Raw genomic sequence first — 21,860 nt, forward strand, 5'->3', positions numbered from 1 at the left:
TCCCCGCCCCCTGGCCACTGTGCACCTGCAGGCCTTGCTGTGTGAAGGGATTCAGGGTGTTGCTGCAGACGGGAGCCGTGGCCCCGGGACGCCGCCTCGTGCGTGTGGAGACCTCTCATGAGCCCTCCTCGTCCTCTGTGTGGGCGCCAGTGCTGTCCCCAGACAGGGCTGGGAACTGCTGGACAGAAGGCAGGGAGCCGGCGTGATGGGAGCTGCTGCATTCTAAGGTTCACTCCCTCCTGCTGATCAGATACCACAGGGTGTCCAGCCTCTCCAGGAAGCCCCAGGGAGCCTTAGGGAGGTTGGAGGGCCAACCTCGAAAACCTTAGTCTTCATGTCTTTCCTCTACCTTTGCAAATGTTATGGAAATGAGACATTGGACGTGACACCCTGTGGTCCCAAAGTCAGGCAGGAGAGGGAGTGGCCACAGCCTCGAGGGACGCGGAGGGAGCCCCGTGCCCACATCTCCGCAGAGTGTTACTCTGGGACTGCTCCGCCAGGTCTCACAGCAAAAGGAGATGGTAAAAATAACGTGGCCATAGATCCTGGACACCCAACATGCCGTCAAGCCTGCTGCAATGCCAGCTGCTGCCACTCTAGGTTGGGGCCCCTGCCAGCATCTCCAGAGCTGACTTTGTTGTCGGGTGTGTGACCCTGAGACTGGCGGGAAGAGACCGGCTGCTTTCCGAGGCAGGAGGAGTGACAGCTTCACAGGCGGCAAGAGCAGATCCAGTGACATTTCGATTGTTACTTAAAAGCGATTAAAATGCTTGGGGCAAAGTTTTACGTGACTGACTTACGCTTCCTGGAGACAAAGGAGCCGATTTCCAGTTTTCAGAGACAGTAAGTGTTCAATTCAGGGAGGAAAAAAATCAAAAGCAGTGTAAAAGTAGGATGCTGCCTCCGAACTGCTCACTGATCCCCGAGACAATGCAGGACCTCCCGGAAACAGAGGCGGCGGTGGCCCCGAACCAGCCAGGGCAGATGCTGTTCCAGCTGCAGGAGCGACACAGACTCCAGCAGCCACGTCTGATCTAAGTCAATGGAACGGTGCCACCCGGCCCTCGGCAAAGCCCAGAGTCACCGAACAGCCCCTGGAGGCTTCATACCCCTAGGAAACTTCTGCCTGGAAAAATGTTTAAAGGGAAACTTTGGGTTTTGGCTGTCATAGAGGAGAACGTGTGTTTCTAGCGAGATGAGGTCATCGTGAGCCAGGGGCATTTTATCACCAGTCCCCATGTCTCGGCCCCGGTTTGGAGTACGCTCAGGTCAGCACGAGCACCTTCAGAAGGAGGTGCCTTTCTGTGAGCAGGAAAGGCGAGGGCGCCCACCCAGCCACGTCTTTCACACTTTCATCCTGGCAACAAGAGTGAAGACCCTGGGACTGGAAGGAGCAGGAGCTCAAAGACCCCCAGGGCTGGAAGGAGAAGGAGCCCTCCTCTCAGTGGTCACACCTGCAGGCTCAGCGGCCGGAGACCCAGGACAGTCGTCTGTGGCCCCACCTCCTTCCATTGCGACCTGGAACACCGCTGCCCTGCGTGGACCTGGAACACCGCTGCCCTGCGTGGATCCACAGGGCCCCGGGCACAGGCTGAGGCTAAGACGGGAGCAGCCACAGCTCTGGGCAGCCGCCCTGACACCCAGGGACCCACTGCACTTGGTGAGGCCCCTGGTCGTGTGAGGCCAGCCTGGCGTTTTTGGAAGGTGTGCGCGTGTTTGCGAACCGTGTCTGTTAGTCACGGCTGCCGGAGGCTCCGCTCCAGCTCACTCTTGCCGTGGTCACGTTGGTGTCACCGATTTCTATTTGGCTGAGACATGCTGCAGACGGCCCGGCCAGGCTTGGGTTGCGAGTGTGGGTGGTCGGGGGGACGTTTCCCGGAAACGCAGGCGCTGGCTGGTGCCTGGGGAGGCCTGGACCAGCCCCACAGGGCACAGGCAGCCCCTTCCGTTCCTGTGCTCGAGGTGGCAAAGTTGAAAGGGGCCGGAGAGATACGAGGGAGAGGGAGCGAGGCTCAGACACCTGCTCGGCCATTTTGAGACAATCCTGAAGCCCGAATCTCCACTGGGTTCCAAGGCCAAAGGGCTCCTGGGAACGTCCCCTGAGCAGCGACAAGAGCTCAGCAAATTCTTTACAAATAAATTGTTTTCCCAGTGGCTCAGGGAAGGCTGGCCTCCCGAGGACTCGGGATAATCTAATGGACGCCAGTGGGGCAGGAGGGAGGCAGGAAACAGCCCTCTTCCGGCCCAGAGCCGCCGTGGCTGACGGATCATTTGGTGGAAATGATTTTGAGCTGCCAGAAACCCAGAGTTGCCTGTGACAGGCGCATTTCTGAGTTTGTAGGTAATGATTCAAACTGAATTCTGCAGAGCAGTTTAAGTCCGCTTTTGCTGTGACTCTGCCACCCACGGCTGCGGTGCTTGGACCACCGTCCTGAGGAGCGTGGTGTCCATCCAGACTCGCAGAGCCAGGAGCCTCAGACCCGCCCAGGCACCCGGCTTTCCACGCGCTCCAGAGGCAGAGCAGCCACATCAAAACCTGTGCCTGTGTGAGCACCTCTGCCTCCTGACGACAGGGTGGGGACTGGGGGCCGGGTCAGTCCCACTTCCAGGCCAGAAAGCGTCGATTGCTGTCCACCTTTGCCCTGCAATGTCAGGAGGCCGCCCGTGTATTCCAAAGGGGGTTCTCTCCGCACAGCTCAGAGAGGACTCGGCTGACGTTGCCAAGGTGGGGTCTGCGGGAGAGCCTAGCCAGGCCGAGGGCCGACTCCGGAGAGCAGGACGAGTGGCCTGGACCCTCGGTGGAGACAAGGGCGGAGGCCTCTTTCCACAGGACTCACACAGAGCCGGCCCTGCCTTCCTTAGGGTCTGCCAACACTGGGGCTCCTTGTGGGTGACGGCGGGGCTCAGCGGCCCCCGAAGGACATCGTGGGGGTGGGACCAACGCATGACCCGTGCCTCTGCTTGCTTCTGGGGGCTGCGCTGCAGGTCAGAGAGAACCGCGCTGGGGCTGGTGGGTGCCGAGAGACACTGGAGGGGAGGGAACGGAGGTAAGAGGTAAGAGGTTGTTCTCGGCCTGCAGTCACGTGCGGGCAGGAATGACGTGGGGTAGGCCTGGGGCCTCGCTTGCTGGGAGTGCAGTTTGTGGGTGTGATGTGGATACGTCCTCACAGTTTGTAAGCTCGGATGTCTGCCAAGATGTCTGGAACGCCCAAACTTGATTAGACCAACGGCACTGGAGTATTCCAAGGAGGGACGATGTCACGAGCCAGGTGCTCCGACCTCCAGGAGAGCCGGACACAGGTGGATGCCATCAAGGGACTGTAGAAAGAGGAGCCCCCAGTCAGCTCAACCTACTGGCTGAGACGCCGACTCACGAGGATGAGATACTCCCACTCAGAAGGGGACCCGGAGTCGGCCTGGCCTGGATGCTTTGGCCGCCAACCTCGATGCTGGAGGAACCATCCCCGGAGACCCAAGGGCCTCTGCAACCGCTGTGTGCCCATCGGTGTGAGATCCTGACCTTTCCCGAACAGTGAAAACGAGGAGCTGTGTGCAGTGGGAATAATACCTACAGTGGGATAAATACCTACACTCGTTAGGAACTGTTTGTGTGCCAAGAAACCATGGGATTCAGGCATTAAAGCCACAGTGTCTCTCGTCCTCTGCCGCTTCACCGCTGTGCACGCGTCGCCTCTCTAACTGTTCCATGCGTGGATCCCGGCACATGCCAGGCGCCCCCTCAAGTGTCTGTGCCCGGTCAGCAGTGGGGGCCTTGCTGAGGAGCTGGTGCCGCTGCCGGCCTTGCTTTCTGGTCCTGACTCCGTGCCCAGGCCCGCCGGGCGCCAGCTGTGACCACAGGCGACGTTCATGCAGCACCCAGCACCCTGGCGCCTGCCCGTCTGTCCCTGCTCCTCCCCACCCCTCCCTCACCCCAGGGCTGGGGCCGGGACTGCAGACGGGCCGGCGGGAGGGCGGCCATCGCCGCAGACAGCTTCAGACGGGAGCGACCAGTCTCAGTCACCCCAGCCAGCCTAGGGGGAGGTTCTGAGCATTTGGTTGGCTTTTTGGAACTGGAAACATGCGTTCCCACAGAAGCACTGGGTACTAATAGCGTTCACAGCTCCCCACAGACACACACACCCTCGGAGAAGGTGTCCCGGGCAACAGCATTGCTGCTTCTGACTCCTGGAGCCACCCCCTCTCCTGACTCCTTCGGGGGAGAAGGTGGCCGTCCCTTGAGAGAAAAGGTGGCCATCCCTCGAGGGGACGTGGCCGTCCCCTGGGGAGAAGGTATCAGTCCCCTGGGGAGAAGGTATCAGTCCCCTGGGGGAGAAGGTATCAGTCCCCTGGGGGAGAAGGTGGCCGTCCCGCCGAGAGTCCCACTCTCTCGTTTGTCCTGTCAGGGCTGTGGTGACTTCTGTCCACACGGCAGGAAAGGACAGTGAGGCTTCCACCGGCGGTTTGAGGGGCTGTGAGGGCAGGAGGCGTGAGTCCGCACCCTGGTGCCTGGCTGGACCAGGGGCAGGCAGGGTCCCTGGATCTTGGGGTGAGGGGAGGCCCTGAGTTCGTTGGCTCTGGCTGGACCTCAGGTGGTCTGGGCCACTGGTCTGCGGCCGTGGGAATGGCCGGGCCCATCTGGTGCTGCTCGGACATGATTGGTCAGTGATGACCTACGAGGGCGCGGGCAGCGCTGGGGATCCCGCTGGGGAGGCGGCAGCTTCTCACACACGGCGCCGTGTCTCTCCCCCTCAGCCGGCACCCACCCCAGCGACTCAGGTCCTTGGGTGTTGGATGGGACTGCAATGCGGTGGCCCCGGGCTCCAGATGGCACTTCCCAAAGCAGGCAACTGGACCTAGAATGTCAGAGGCCAGAGTTGGGTGCAGTGTAGGGGTCTCAGCCCAGCTCTTCACTTGCAGATGAAGATGCTGAGTTCTGGAATGTTCTGTGCTTTGCCCGAGACCACCACCAGCTGCGGCAGAGCCCTTGCTTTCACCTGTTCTAGACTCTGGCTCCTCTGAAGGTCCTGGGATCCCCGTGCCCTTCACGGGGGTACAACCTGCATGTCGATGTCAGGCGCCCGCCCAGTGACTTGGGGCAGAGGTTGGTGTTTCGGTGGCTCTGACGCCCAGCCTGTGCCCGGCATGGAGCTTCGGTTAGTGACGCATGGACAGGTGCTGGCACCCCTTTGAAAAGCAGCTGAGCAGGGCACAGGCCCTCCCTTCAAATGCATCTGGAAGTAGCTGGGGGCGTGGACGGGCGGACATGAATTCAGACTGGATGCCCTCTGGACCAGCCGCGTCTCCAGCCACTGTGGGCACAAAGGGGCAGGTGCTCCCAACATGCAGATGTGTCTGAGGATGACCTTGAACCCGGGTTGAAGTTCACACGCTGTTAGCGGCTTGGAGCACGGGGTCCCCGGCTGGCTGTCCCAGGTCTGGGGCAGCCCCGGCCCTTCTGAGGATGAGGGACCCCTGTTTCTGGCTTATGTTACCTGCTACTGGGAGGACAGTGTCTTCGCCATGGTGGACTTTGCCTTTATCCTGGACACAAATGTCACAACTACGCTTGGGGAGGTCGGTGGAGTCCCCCCATCCCCCAACCCAACGCACCACAGGAGCGGCCCCGGCTCCACCTGGGCCATGTCCTGCTCGGGTCCTTCCCTCCAGTCAGTGGCTGTGTGAGGTGGGGTGCGTGCACCCAATGGCTACTCACCAGCCGCCCCCATCCACACGAGGATGCCACCGCAGCTCCAGGAACCAGAACACCAGCTGCACAGAGAGCGCGGAAGGTGCCGGAAAGAATCTCAGGGGTGTGTGCCTGATGCATGTTTATGCTGCATGAAAAGGAAAACATTTCAAACCCCAAACAACCTTCATCTTTATCTAAATCTGGAAAAGTGTATTTTTTCATTTATTCAGAAACAGCGTCTCTTGGAGGCAGCTTCGGCTGTCACTCGATATTAAACTGTCAGAAAGAAACTCCAGCCTCATAGCTCAATAAACCGTGTGGAACAAAAAAGAAATCACAGGCTCTTTTATAGATTTTACAAAAGCAAGATGATGCCTTTTTCAGGATACAGAAATCCCTTTTTCTCTTTTAAGAAAACACACTGTATAAAATCATGGTGCTAAGAATCAGATCAACAACCTGGATTTTAATGTGGGGGAAAAGCGTTCAGCAGAGAAATCCTTTTCTCCCCAGACGAGAGCTGTGGACACCAGAGACAGTCCTGGGGCACCAGACGTGTCACGGCTCCTGGAGCATGTTGTGGACTCTGGCTCCGGTGGGGGAGAGACCCCTGGCTATGAGGACCCCTGGCTGACAAAGAGGATGGCCCCTGGGCCTGGGGGGTGGAGGTTTCACCGGGTCTTCCTGAGTGTCTGGTGCCCCGTTCTGGAGCCACCCACCCCTGAACGCTTATGTAGCAGCAGGAGGGCACGTCCCTGCACTCGGTCCCAGTCACCACAGTCACTGTCACTACCCTCCTTGAGGGTCCCGCTGTCCTACTAGACCCCCATGTGGCATCCGTGTCTACTAGACGCCCATGTGGCATGTCAGCACCTGGCGCCCGGAGTGGCTGGGGTCTCTGTGAATGGAAGTGGCGCGTGGCCATACACGAGAAATGGTTGGACCCTCTCCTTGCCGGCTTCAGGGTGTCCTCGGAAGCTGGCAGCCCTGGCCAGAACCGTGTAAACTTTTCCAAGGTGGCACTGCCCCACAGGTGCCCTGCACATTCCAAAGACTCAGAGAACTGCACGCGGCCCCCTCTGCTGCATGGGGGACGGGGGGACGCACAGGGGGTATGGTGACGGGGAGCGTGGTGACCAGGAGCGTGGTGACGAGGAGCTGGTGACAGTGACCGTGGTGACAGGGAGCGTGTCTGCCACCCAGTCGGGCTCCCAGTTCTTGAGCCTTGGAGGGGCCAAGGGATGAAGGCGGATGATGGGAAGCTCCACCTCTGCCCGGTCCAGTGGGAAGGAAGGAGGGAAGGAGAGCAGTGGGGGCCACTCGCTGTGCAACCTCCCTCCTGCCCTCGAAGCCACGTGTGGGTGCAGTGCCTTCCCTGACGCTTCCTTCCAGGGGTGCGGACTATGCCGCGGAGTCTGCAGGCTGTTTGACCTCCCTCCCGGGCCCCCACTTCCCCAGCTCTCGTAGCCCTGCGGAGGGCCCAAAAGGCGACTTCTGCCAGTGCTTAACACAGCCGAGGGAGCACAGAAACCTCTCTTTTTTCACTTTTCCAGAAAGCAAACCCAAGTACTCTCGTCCCTGGCCAAAAAAACCCTCCCAGGGCTCCCACCGTTTCCACAGTGCAGGCCCAGACGCCGCTGACAGCGCATACCACGCGTGAGTTTACGCATTGGGAGGGGCCTTCCACAGGGTCTCTGAGGCGTCTGTCCCCCTCCCCCTCAGCATCGTGCAGCAGGAACCACTCCTGTGTCCTGGGCGCCCGCTTCCCAGTCGAGACCGGCTCAGGAGCACCTCGGGCCGCCTGCCCGCTGGGTATGTGTGGGCCTGGCCCCTCCAGGGAGCTTGCTTGAAAGACGCACTGTTTTAATTAACTAGAAAAATGTCTTGCTTTGGCTTTTTGGTAAATATTTCATTAGGGGAGGCATCGTCGACAATACTTCCTGCTGAGGGGCTGTCTTCCCCTAGGGAGCTTTAAGGAAGGACTGCACTCTGCAGTCTCCGGGAGTTTATGTTCACCTAGAGGCCCATCCAGGGACAAGACGCCAGGAAAACTGCAACACAGACCAGGAAAACCGTGGAGGATCCGCCCTGCGGTCCCAACACGTCCGTCCTTACCAGCTGCACTGAGGGCAGGTGCACAGGAGAGGCCTTGGCCTGCAGTGGACACCAGGACTTCCTTCCACTGGAGCTGGCCTGGCCTGCGGGGAGCGGCGTCTCTTCCTGCCCAGAAACAGCCCGGGCCTCCCAGAAGCCAGGGAGGGGCTGGGGCCGGAGTGTTGGACCCCCACCCATCACGCGAGCCGTGCCATCTCTTCTGTCTCATCCCCAGCAGTGGCCTCGGGGACCCGCCCTGCTCCAACCTGGTCCCATCGCCGGCACCATTGGCTGCCTGAACCTCCTGGTCCCTCTGCAGCCCTTGCTGTCTTGAGCTACCTGCAGCTGAACTGTGCTGAGACCAGCTCGGCCGGGGAGGCCCTAACCCGGTGGCGCTAGAGGAATTAAAGACACACACACAGAAATGTAGAGGTGTACAGTGGGAAATCAGGGCTCTCACAGCCTTCAGAGCTGAGAGCCCCGAACAGAGATTTACCCACATATTTATTAACAGCAAACCAGTCGTTAGCATTGTTTCTATAGATATTAGACTAAAAGTATCCCTTATGGGAAACGAAGGGATGGGCTGAAATAAAGGAATAGGTTGGGCTAGTTAACTGCAGCAGGAACATGCCCTTAAGGCACAGATCGCTCATGCTATTGTTTGTGGCTTAAGAACGCCTTCAAGCAGTTTTCTGCCCTGGGCAGGCCGGGTGTTCCTTGCCCTCATTCCGGTAAACCCACAACTTTCCAGGCCGGCGTTAGGGCCATTGTGAACATGTCACAGTGCTGCAGAGATTTTGTTTATGGCCAGTCTTGGGGCCAGTTTATGGCCAGATTTTGGGGGGCTTGCTTCCAACAGAGCTGCCTCTTGGCTCCCGACTTCCCTGCCACAGTGACCCTGACTGACCAGGCCGCCTGGCATTGCACACACTGAGAGCTCCAGGACCCTGAGCTTCCCCAGCCCCACGCCTTCCCCGCCTCCTCGGCGCCCCTCACATCACCTGTGGGTGCAGCTCAGATCCAGGCACAGCAGCTGCGTCGCAGGTTCGGGCCTGCTCAGACCCTGCCAGGCCTCGTCTCTGCCCTTGCACAGGCCTGGTTTGGCAGAGGCTCCACTGGAAGCCAGGCAGGAACCTCTGGAGGCATCCACCGTGGTCTTCACCGCACCTCCGTCCTGACGTGTCCTGCCCAGTGGCCTTAGTTGCTGGACATGGCCTCCTGGTGTCTTAGACCAGAGGGCCCTGCAGAGCCCACTGTGGCTGTCACCCCACGGTCCCGGCAGCTGTGGGTTTCTGGACAGGTAACCCACAGGGTGAGGATGCTCACATCAGACAGGCAGCAGGTCCTGGACATGCCGCCAGCCCGAGGCCTGGAGCCCTGGGGTGGGGGTCCTTGCTGGAGGCAGGGCCAGGCGTGGTGAGGGCTGGAGCCTTCTCCTCCCACCTGAGCCTCACACATCCCAATGCCCCAGAGTCTCTTTTTTGTCAAGGTTTCTGGACCCTGGGTCACCTGCGTGGCTGCCGTCTGGGTGCTGTGCTGTGGACCCTGGGTCACCTGCGTGGCTGCTGCCGTCTGGGTGCTGTGCCGTGGACCCTGGGTCACCTGCGTGGCTGCTGCCGTCTGGGTGCTGTGCTGTGGCCTGGAGTTTGTGCCAGGAGTGTGTGGCGTGCTGTCGAGGGGATGTTCAGGGCTCTGTGCTCCCTGGTTGACACTGGAACGTGATAGATATGCCAGCTGATCCCGAGCTCCGTCTCTCAACACTTCTCCCGGGGCAGAGAGGAACGTGCGGGTGCCTGGGGCTGGGCCCCACCCCTCAACAGCTGCTGCCCACTCTGCCCCACAGCCTTAATAAGGGGGTCCTGCTCACTGCAGGGACTGTCAGGCAGCCAGGGAGTGAGGCCTGTGCCCTTCATGCCAGGCCCAGCTCAGGCACCTCTGCCAGGAGACATCGCAGAGGCCACCACGCAGCCCCTGTGCTGCCCGCCTGTGCCACCAGCTGCTGGCGAGACCCTGCCCTCCCCGCACAGCACGGAGCCAGGAGAGTGCTGGCCTCTGCGCAGCAGCTGCTTCCGTCCTCAGCTTCCTCCTTCTTGGACGTGGAGTTTCGTTGTCTTCCTGTTTCTTCATCAGCTGCTCTAAATCCCTTCCTAATAAAAACTGGCTTCATAACCCAAAGGTGCTACATTTATTTTATTGATTCTATGAAGACCCCGTTACTCCTGCTAGACGCCATCCCAGAGCTTCACAGACATCCGTGTGCCCAGGTTTTGCACACAGGAGCTCTCTGGGAATGTCTGTGCCCTGCATGTCTGCACACTTCCGTGGTGGCCAGTCATTGGCCACCTCACACGGGTGCCGTCTGGGGCTTCCAGACCACCTGCGATGGGAAACCCTTGGCTTTGGGGATGAGCAGACCTGGCATAGTGCAAGCCCCTGACCCGTTTGCACGGTGGGTTTTCTATTGTGATAAGGGCTGGTGCCCAGCAACCCCAGCCAGGGTTAGCGCCCGGCCCACACGAGGGGACAGTCAATGCCTGATGCTGTCTCTTGCCTTCGATTAAGACCAGCCTCAAAGACAGCCTTGGGGCAAAGGGCGGGTAACTGTCACAGGGGGGCACCGTGGGTGGGCTCTCCTCCTTCCCATCTTTCCGTCACCCACAGCATGCGTCAGGGGAGCGAGAGGCCAACCACGCTGTTTTCCTTTCCAGTTTGGAGCCCTTCGTGTTTTCAGCTTGGAAACATGAGTGTGAAGGAGCAGCAAGGGCTGGACTGGGGCACAAATGCGCAGCCGCTCGCTCAGAGCCGTGACGTCTTGGGGCTGCTGAGTCACCGTGCGTAATTCGCACGAGTGCACAGAGAGGAGCTGTGGTTCCTCTAATCAACCCATCGCCTCGGCGAGTGCAGGGCAGGCCCCGGACCCTGACCCTTCCGCTCCTGAGGGCACCAGTACCCGCTTCTGGTGCCACTGTGCCAGGTCTCGGAGAAATTGCCACCCATGGAGATGCAGCACTTGGGTACACTGAAGAACCCCACGTGCAACTGGTGACAGCATTTGCCATGGGAGCCAGGGTCACCCCGATAATAGAAAACCCCAGGGTCACCCCGATAATAGAAAACCGTGCCCCGTTTTAGCAGCACTGCAATACTGATGATACATTATTTCCATCGAATGTAAAACCCAGGTTTTAAAAATGTACCTAAGACGTAAGGATGTTTTTTGCTTAAGTCAGGAGTTAAACATCCAATCGCACAAAAGTGCCTCACGGAAAGGTTGATCCTGATTTTGGCTCCTGGCAGCTGCCCCTGCAGATTCGCCCCCGTGCTTCCCCTGTTGGTGTCCTCGTGCCCTGAGATTCTCCAGACCCCTCCTCACTGCGTTTGGTCGCGGTTCACAGGCCCCTTCAGAGATGAAGGGGTTCCACAGAGACTCAGCTTTGCGGCAGCTGCCTGTGCCGACAGTGTGGTTTGCAGGGAGTGGAGAAGTGGGCGTTTACAGACGTCTCTCCTGACTCTGAAGTTGGGGAAAGAGCCATTCTCCTTCTGGCTAATTACAGCCACATTGAGCCCCGAACATTATTGCGCTTCGGCTGTGGCTCGCAGTGGCGTGAGGGGCACACCAGTCTGCAGGGGCCTGGTGCAGCCCATACCTGACATCTGCGTCCGGGCAGGCTGTTGTGCTGGCGTGAGATGGACTCCAGCGAGGCTGTTGTGTTGGGCTTGGGAGGGTGACCTCCGCTGGGAATTGCACTCAGTCTGAGAGAATCTGTGCCTGGAGTCCAGGAGAGTGCACGTGTGGGGGTGCCTCGTCCGCCCTGTGGCTCGGCCTGGGCCCTGTGGTTCGGGAGACATTCCCGGCTGCCGTGCAGTGAGTTGGGGGCACCTCGAGTGCACTCAGGGCAACGTCGGGGTGAGGAGCCCTTCCCCGCCCGGCTCCTGGGTAGCTGCTGAATCTCTTCCCAGGGCTCAGGCTGCCGTGTCCAGACCAGGACCCGGGTTTGGAGCAGAGTGAGCGCTTTTGCACCGGATCCTCTGGAATTGTGGGGCCCGGCCTGTTGCTCAGCCTGCGGTTCTGAGATGTGAGCCGCTGCCCCCCACCAGATCGGGCTGTGCAGCCGTGGGCTCCTCTGAGACCCTCTCTCACAGGCCCTGGGGACCCGGCCCTCCTTCCCGCCCCGTCACCAAGGGAGGTGTGAGAGAGACGCGCTTGGGGGCCCAGACCTCCTTCCCATCCCGTCACCGAGGGAGGTGTGAGAGAGACGCTCCCAGATGGTGGCCCAGTGCTGGTCCTCCCTGTCTCATCCAAACACCTTGCACACCACAGCTGCCCTGATGCTCGGAGCACGGCTGGCGGAACCCTCTAAACATGGTCCCGAGGCAGGGTCTTATCCGTCCACCGCTCCTGGATGTGGGACAAAGGGGAGGCTGGTGGAACCGGATATGCAGATTAAAGGAAAACATTCTAGGCGAGGACAGAGCCCTTAGGAAACTTTCAGGAGAGAAAGAGGAAGCTACGTTAATCCGTGTTTTAAACGTGAATGCTCTTCCTTCATTTTAAGCTGGCTGGGTTTTTCCCACTTTGTTCTTTTGATGACAAGCATTCAGTTGCCGTCTCTCTCAAGTCCCAAGTGCGGGAAACGTAACTGAGGCCCCCCCGTGATTATGGACAATTCTTCAGCTTCCTGACCGTCTGCCTCTCTGTTTCCAGCCCCTCTTTCCAGGGAGGTGCCAGCTGTGCCAGGCAGCGGGGCTCCCTCTCCCGGGACACTTGGCCTCTGCGTTAGGTTTGCCCGGGGCCCCCGGACTTCCTGCCCCTGCCCAGTAGAGGCCGCCGGGGTGGTGCTGTGTTTGGGGAGGTGCCCAGCCCTCTGCTTTGTTCCCAGACTGACTCTGACATCACCTGGGTCCAGTGGGCATCTCCAGGCTGCCGCCCGGCTGTTCTAAGTCCGGGCCTCTGTGCTGACTCACTTGTCCCACACCCTGGGTCTCAAAGGCCACCCAGGCCCTGGGAAGCCAGCTGTGCCCCTGGTTCCTGGCCTCAAAGTCTGGCCTGCGTGTCCCCTCCAGGACAGCTTCCTCCCCAGGGACTGGCTGTCACCACTGCTGGCAGGTGAGATACCTCTGCCTCCGCCATGTGCCTGGCTGGGGGCTGGGAGGGGAACAGGGACCTGGCAGGCAGGAATGTCCCATGGGACCGAGGGCCCTGGGCCAGCTGGACATAAAGCCTTGGCCAGCCCCTCCCAAGGGTGGAGGGCCCAGGAGCCGCTCCGTGGGCCCTGGGTGAAGGTAAACTGAGGCCCACGTGCTGAGAAGCCCCGGCCATCTCGGGTCAGGTTCCGGACTGTCACCCCGTGCGATGTGAAGATACTGTGGATCCTGGGGAGCTCACTTCCTGTTCCCCCGAATGTCACCTGCTCCCACCCTCAGCCCCCTGTGCCCCCACGGCAGGCGCGGCTCCCCCCTCCGAGGGAGATGCCAAATCCTCCTGTGAGGGCTGAACCACACGGAGTACCACAGGGTCCCAGAGCCTTCTGGACAGCCAGGCAGGCACAGCTGCTCACTGGGCTGTGGAATGAGCCGGGGCCCTGGCCGTGCTCTCCCTCGGGCCCTCCTCACGGCACAGGACAAAGTCCACCTGAGGCCACAGAGTGCGCGGTCATCAGAAGCTAAACCCTTGCCTGGCCCAGAGAAGACCTGATGGACTCTTCGTACCGCGGGGGCCACTTGCCCACGGGAGGTGGCCTTGTGTGAGCCGAACTGTGTCCCTAGGTCCCCGTCTCTCGCTCTCGGGTGCACCTGTCCATGGGAGGTGGCCTTGTGCGAGTGAAACTGTGTCCCTAGGTCCCCGTTTCTCGCTCTCAGGTGTGACCTTCCTGGGAGACAGGACCTTTCCCAAGGCAAGTGGGTGAAAGTTCAGTCATGGGATGAGCTCTGGCCCAGCATGACTGGGGTCCTGACGGAAAGGGACATCTGGACACAGACATGCACTGAGAGGAACGCTGTGGAACGCGAGGACCCTTCCCAGCCCTGCCGGCACCTTGATCTCAGGCTTGCAGCCTCTGGGGTTGTGAGAGGACAACGCCTGTGGCCTCTGCTGCTGTCCAGACTCCCATCTGGACAGCCAGGCCATCTCCTCCAGGGTCCAGAGGAAGCCCCGAGCCACACCAGACCCCCAGATGCTTCTGCAGCAGAGGGAAGTCCTTAAGAACCTTGTCACCCAGTGAAGGCCTGGTCCCTCCTTGGCCACGAGCCAGAGGCTCTGCCCAGGATCCTCTTTCTGGCCAGCTGGTGTGGAGGAGGGGAGCAACCAGAGCCGACACTCCCACAAAACCCTGCGTCTCTGGGTGAGCCTCGCGTGGTGTGGGGCGGGAGGGGCCTGGCTGGGAACAAGGGGGATGCCTTCCCACAGCCACTTCTGGGTGCAAAGCACAGTCTCTGCTTCCCAGTGTCTGCCCAGGAGATGCAAAAGGCAAACGTTGTCTGCAAACCACAGGACTTCACTGTGCTGAATTGGATCAGGCCCTGGAGAGTTGGAGGGAGCCCAGGAGCGACGCTGCCCAGGCAGGGAGCTCCTCACACAGTGGCAGGAATCTCCCAGATATTAAATGCAAAGTCTTCATAGTCATGTTTTTCACATCAGAGGAGAAAAGCCGTGCTTGGGATTGCTTTTTGCTTGAGGAAAATAGATAGTTGAGCTCTTATGTAAACAGGAAAAGGACCCCAGCGAACAGGCCTCGCATGCAGAAATGGGCTCTCAGTCAGAGACCGTCCCCCGTCAGGCACTGGAGCTGCCAGTGTGGGCTGAGCTGGGCTGAGGTGTGGGAAGCAGCCCGAGCCGTGGTTTCCAGGACACACCTCACGCTCGCACTGGTGATGGTTCGTTTCCATTTTCTTCTTTGAAGACTCGTCCCGCGTGACTTCAGGTGCATGATGAGCAGTGATCTCCCTTTATCTTCCAATTTCCTCTGCTGTCGTTTTGCTTGTCTCTGACAACAACCTCCACAAAAACAGAAAGACCAGACAGTGAGGGCACAGCTCGTGGCCCAGCCTCTGGAGGTTCCTTATTGGGAAACGCTACGTCCGAGCCCACGGAGGGTCATTTGCAGGCACGGAGGGTCATTTGCAGACACGGAAGCTCCACTGTGTCTCCAGAACGGTGGCGTGGACCTGCAACAGCTGGTGGTGATGCCGCACACAGGACGCCCAGCCTCGTGGGGGCCAGCTTGATCCCTGGACATTCACCCCCATCACGTTCCAGCCCTGCTAGAGGACTCCCGCACCTGACCTGTGTGTATGCTACACAGAGGCTCCACGTGCCCATCAGAGACACCCCACGTGCCCATCAGAGACATGCTTTCCTGGGCCCACGGGAAAGGCTTGCTGTGACGATGCAGCCTCGTCTGGGGTCAGAGGCTCCCTGGGACCAACAGCCAGTAGGGACACAGCCTGTCCTGAGCCACAGAACCACACAGCATGTCCTGAGCCAGAGAGCCACACAGCGTGTCCTGAGCCACAGAGCCACACAGCATGTCTGAGCGACAGAGCCACACAGCATGTCCTGAGCCACAGAGCAACACAGCATGTCCTGAGCCACAGAGCCACACAGTGTGAGCCACAGAGCAACACAGCATGTCCTGAGCCACAGAGCCACACAACGTGTCCCAAGCCACAGAGCTATAGGACCTGGGGTGACACATGACTCCCCCACCCCAGCATTTTCTATAATGTTATGATGAGCGATGAACATCCTTTCCTACCTGAGACAAGAAGTTGCTCCTGAGGAAAACAACGGCTGCTGCTGCTTTAGATTCAACCCAAACAATGCACGCAGAGGGTTTTGTTTAGTTCTGGAGGATGTGCCATGGGATGCAGCATCCTGGGCTGACAGGACCCAGGGAGGGCCCACGGCTGAGGGTGCTTCCCAGGACTTCAGCCCTCCAGCTGCTACTTCGGCTTCCAACTCCACGTCTGGAGTCCACACCCATGCTTCCTCCCACTGCCCAGTGGCCTCTGCCCACAGAGGCTAACTGGCTAAGCAGCCACCATGCACACTGCATTTTTTTTTTTAAATAAATGTTTAATCTTAGGATAGTTTTAAATTTACAGAAACCCTGGGAAGATGGTGCAGAGCTCCCATGTGCCCCTCGTCATGAAGGGGCTCCTTCGGTTGATGTGACCATGGGTGTTTTGTCTTGATTTCTTTGTGCATCTGAGCACTTCCTCAGTTTCCGGCACTACAAGATACCCCAGTCACACCTTGTGTGTTTTTTGCCCCAGTCATAGGATCGGGAGCTCTGACTGCTCTTACTGGAGAAGGTGTTTGTAAGCTGAGGTCTGGGTGGTAGGGTGCTCACTGCTCCTGGGGTGTCACTGATTGCAGGCCCCCTCTGCCAACAGAGCAAGTGAGTGTATGTGCATGCACTAACTGCACTCACACCTCAAACTATGACAGTGTACTAAACCACACTCACAACCTCAAACATATGGTGCATATACTAACCACATTCCACACAAACATATGTGGCTGCACTAACTGCACTCACACCATCAAACGTATGTGCATGTCCTAAACCACACTCACACCTCAAAAATATGTGCATGTCTAACACACTTCACACACAACATATGTGCATGTACTAACTGCACTCACACCATCAAACGTATGTCACGCAACTAACTGCACTACACCTAAATATGTGCATGCACTAACTGCAGCTCACACCTACTAACTGTACTCACACCTCACGTATGTGCATGTATAAAACCACACTAACCCTTCACCGCGCAAACGTATGTGCATGGTACTACTGCACTCCACCTCATACGTAATGTGCCATGTCTAACTGCACTCACGACCTCAACGTATGGCATGTGTTTAAACACACATCTCAAACATATGTGCATGTATAAACACACTCACCTTAAACATATGTGCATGTACATAACTGCACTCAACCTCAACCGTATGTGCATGTGTTAAACACACATCTCAAAATATGTGCATGTACTAAACACACTCACACCTTAAACAATGTGCATGTCTAAACTGCACTCACACCTCAACGTATGTGCTGTGCTTAAAACATCTCAAACATATGGGCATGTACTAAACACCTCCACCTTAAACATATGTGCATGTCTAACTGCACTCACACCTCAAACGTATGTGCTGTGGTTAAACACACATCTCAAACATATGTGCATGTACTAAACACACTCACACCTTAAACATATGTGCATGTACTAACTGCACTCACACCTCAAACACGGTAGTGCCATGTGGTTAAACCATCTCAAACATATGTGCATGTACCTAAACCCTCACACCTTAAACCATATGTGCATGTACTAAACTGGGCACTCACCCCTCAAAGCGTATGTGCATGTGTTAACCACATCTCAACATATGTGCAGTACATAAACACACTCACACTTAAACATTGCTGCATGTACTCAACTGCACTCACACGCTTAAACATATATGCGTGTACTAACTACACTCACACCTCAAATGCATGTGCATGTACTAACCACATTCACACCTTAAACGTATGTGCATGTACTGACTACATTCACACCTTAAACGTATGTGCATGTACTAAACCACACTCACACCTTAAATGTTCCCATGTGGCCATTCGTGAGCAGGATAGAGCAGCTCCATCTCATATGCTAATCCATCATGTTGGCTTCTGATTAACCCCAGCTCCAGGAATGTGCAAACCAAAAATAAAGTTCTAAGTCCCTCCAACCATTTGAATGGACCCCTCCTCTCAGCCAAGGGCATTCCAAAGTAAACCTAAAAAACTAGTTCAGGCCATGTTGGGATGGGCTGGGTTGGACATACCCATGACACCCTCCCCCTTTTGGAATTCAGGCACAGGTAGGTGATCAACATTAACGTTAAACAGAGACCTGAAGAATTTGTAGCAGTAAGACACCAAATTCCAGCCTGATTCTTGTTTAGCACCACATGACAGGGAGCAGACCCTGAAAGAAATCAAAGTATTTTACCCTAAAATCGATTTCTTTGACATATTTTGCAATGGCCCTGCAAAGCTGTCTCTCATGGGGAAAACTTGCATTCTGTAGAGAATCGTGTTTCCTTTCCAAGTCTTCTCCCTGATCCAGGAGAGAATTGACTAAGAGTCTGGCACGTTTTTCAGTCTGATAAGAAACATTTACCACCTATTGTCTCTGAAGCCAGCTACCTGGACGCTTCATCAGCATGATACAAACCTTGGCCTCCACAGCCCCTTATCCTAACCCAGACACTCCCTTCTATGGATTCCACGTCTTTAGATAGACTCAACCAATTGCCAATCAGAAAATCTTTGACTCCACCAATGAGTGGGAAGCACCCCCTTCCAGTTGTCCTGCCTTCCCAGACCTAACTAACTGATTGATGCCTGATGTCACCCTAAAATGCATAAAATCACGCTATAGTCTGACCACCTTGCACACATGTTCTTAGGACCTCTTCGGGCTATGTCATGGACCATTGGTCACTCATATTTGGCTCAGAATAAATCACTTCAAATATTTTACAGAGTTTGACTCTTTTCACTGACAAATTCCTTTAAGATTTCTACTTTATCTACTGTTTTCATAAATCCTGCCCTCAGGTCAAAACAACCTCAACCACAATGCTGCCCTCAGGCAGAGTCACACAGCGACCTTGGCTTTCCTTGAAGGGTTGACTTCAATTGTCCTGGAAGTCCCTTCCCTGTGGGGTAGAAGCCCCGGGTCTGCAGGGTGTTGGCCGGGGATCCACTATCTCATCTGGTAGCTGCCCAGGACATTGGTTCTGTTTGTGAGTCCCTGTTAAATGTTTCTTTCTTCTTTTTCTTTTTTTGAGATGGAGTCTCACTCTATCACCAGGCTGGAGTGCAGTGATGTGATCTCGGCTCACTGCAACCTCTGTCTCCTGAGTTCAAGCAATTCTCCTGCCTCAGCCTCCTGAGTAGCTAGGACTACAGGTGCGCACCACCACGCCTGGCTAATTTTTGTATTTTTAGTAGAGGTAGGGTTTCACCATTTTGGTCAGGATGGTCTCGATCTCTTGACCTCGTGATCCGCCCGCCTCGGCCTGCCAAAGTGCTGGGGTTACAGGCATGAGCCACCACGCCTGACCTAAATGTTTCTTTCTAAGAAACTGGATTTGTCAGCCTCTTGCTTTGGCCTCTCAGCTTCCTCAGCCCCAGGGGTAGCTTTGCCTAGAACAGCTCACCATGGAAGAGTTTATATCTACATGAAGCTAAACGTGCATACATACTGAGGCTCCAACTCTAACCTACCACCACATGCATCATTCCAGTCCCTCCTTCCTCATCTGTGACCTCCTACTGCACAGTGCGGAACCCAGCTCCCACCATCCATCATCCGTGCACTTAATTGTTCAATTCCAGTGTGCATGCACAGCAGCATCAAAACTGTCAGCCCACAGCCCATGTAAACAATCTTATCAACTAGAGAGCAGTGTCTACGCACAGCTCCTTTGCATTTAATGTTGCAAACGCCACTTACTTCCCGTGTGGCTTGCCCCGGCCCCATTTTCCTCCACTCCCTTCAGTGAGGTTGTCTCTAAGTTTGTAATACAGTTGGATTCTCCTCCCTGTCACATTCTGCATTCCATCCTGGGGTTTCCCAACCTCCTAAATGAGTTTTTACAAATTTACATACCTTAAGGCTCACTCTTGGTGCTGTAAAGTTGCATGGGCTTTGGTAAATAGATAGTGTTACGTTTCTGCCATCACAGAATCACACAGAACAGTCCCACCTCCCTGAAAGAATTCCCTGGGCATCATCCGGTCAACCTTCCCCCTTCCCCACCCTGCCCGATTCTCTGGCAACCACTGATGTGTTTACCGACGTAAGAGTTTCCAGAATATCTTATAGTTGAAATCATGGCGCCTGTAAGTTCAGACTAGCTTCTTTCACTTAGCAAGATGCATCTAAGATTCACCTGTGTCTCTGCATGGCTTAATAACTTACTGCTTGACCTCAGACTGACCATGGCCTGAGAAATGACCAGCACCTTCCTCTAACAGCCTCTGTCAAACGGCCCTTTCAGTAGAGAGCAAACCATCACTTTGCAAGTCACCAGGAGAGAGTGTCCAGGCATTGGGACCAAGCAGGACACTCCATCTGCTGGAGCACCCTGGATTCTGGCTTCAGGATGACGGAGACTCAGGAGGCTTTACTCCCCCTCCCACCTGTTATCTGCAGAGAGCACCCTGCCCTGAACTCACCCCACCAGCTGGGGCAAGTGGTGTAAATCCAGAGAGGATGTCCCACGGCCTGTGTGAGCCGGCACCCAGCAGGATGCAGGCAGCCCAGCCACCGCCACACAGTCACGGGAAAGGCCAGGGGACCTGGGGACTGTGGTGGCCCAGAGCTGATAGCAGGAGCCACGTCCATTAGGTAGGAATGATGCACAAAGCTGCAGGTACACTCATGGAACCAGGGAAAGTGTTCCAGTCTAAGTTTACTTGGGGGAAGTGGAGGTTATAAAATAGGAAATGCATGTAATGAAGCGCTCAGATATTAAACTGATGGCTTTGTGTGCCTTTTTATTAGCTAAAGGGCATAAACGACGCCTCATATCTTTCCTTGAATTAATTTGCGGCATGTGTAAGTGGCTTTGGCATCTGAGGCAGAATCTGAACTCCTCTGTGTTTTGATAACGCGCTGTTCCCTGAGTCGACTCCCAGCTGCAGCCCTGCAGGGCAGTGGGGGGGCATCGCCTCTTCAAGCACATGGGGGTTCTGGGGAGGGGAGCGCAAGCACTGTGTGCAGGCCTGTCTGGAAGGGTCTGGGGTGCCAGGGTCTGTCCAGCCACTGGTCAGCAGGTTCTACCAGAGGCTACTCAGACCACTCTAAAATCAGGAGAGGACAGCTAGGTGCAGTGGCTCATGCCTGTAATCCCAGCACTTTGGGAGGCCAAGGCAGGCATATTGTGAGGTCAGGAGTTTGAGACTGGCCTGGCCAATAAGGTGAAACCCTGTCTCTACTAAAAGTACAAAAATTAGCCAGGTATGGTGGCACATGCCTGTAGTCGCAGCTACATGGGAGGCTGAGGCAGAATGGCTTGAACCTGGGAGGCAGATGTTGCAGTGAGCAGAGATCGTGCCACTGCATTCCAACCTGGGCAACAGAGCAAGACTCTGTCTCAAAAAAAAAAAAAAAAAAAAAAAAATCTGGACAGGACATCGGGGCTGAAGAAAGGGCTCACTGGCTCCTGAAGCCTGCTGGGGCCTGACTCAGGCCCAAGGCCACGCTTCCTGCCCTGCCAGGAGCAGAGGTTGTGCGGGCCAGCTCTCCACAGCCCAGGGTGCCGAGTTCCCGGGTAGAATGCGTGGCTCCCAGGTGCTGATGTTTGTTAGTGAAGGGCTTGAAATAGGCTGTTCTGGCAGACTGACTTTAAGTTAAAGACACGTGAAACACAGCAGGTGTAGCCAGGTCACTTTGATCTTTGCGCTCTTTCTTAAAAGCAGATGAAATTCCCATGTGGAAAACACCTGTCCTACACTAGAAGGAAAGGCAACATCTTTATCTTCCAGGACAAGAAATTCAAGAATACAGTATTCTCTTCAAGGACAGAATACCCTTGAGACCTTGTTAGAATAAGTCATCTTTCCAGCTTCCTGTTTCATTCCACTGTATGTTGCTATAACACAGCACTGCAGACTGATTAACTTATAATGAACAGAAATGTGTTTGGCTGCTCTTTCTGGAGACTGGGGAAGTCCCAGAGCAAAGTGCTGGCCTCCAGCAAGGGCCTTCGTGCTGCGGCAGCCCGTCGGGGAGGGCAGAAAGGCAAGAGGAGGCAACAGCAAGGGGGCAGGAGGGGAAACTCATGTTTGTGATAAGCACACTCACAATAACAAACCCACTTTGACGCTAATCTGCTCACGAGGACAGGCCTCAAGACACAAGGGCCTCACCGGGAGGCTTAGAGGATGGAGGTGGACTCGTGAGGACAGAGGCCTCGAGACACCAGGGCCTCGCCGGGAGGCTTAGAGGATGGAGGTGGACTCGTGAGGACAGAGGCCTCGAGACACCAGGGCCTCTCCAG

The sequence above is a fragment of the Rhinopithecus bieti genome, unplaced genomic scaffold (assembly GCF_001698545.2).
Source record: "Rhinopithecus bieti isolate Rb0 unplaced genomic scaffold, ASM169854v2 scaffold_24263, whole genome shotgun sequence".
NCBI lineage: Eukaryota > Metazoa > Chordata > Mammalia > Primates > Cercopithecidae > Rhinopithecus > Rhinopithecus bieti.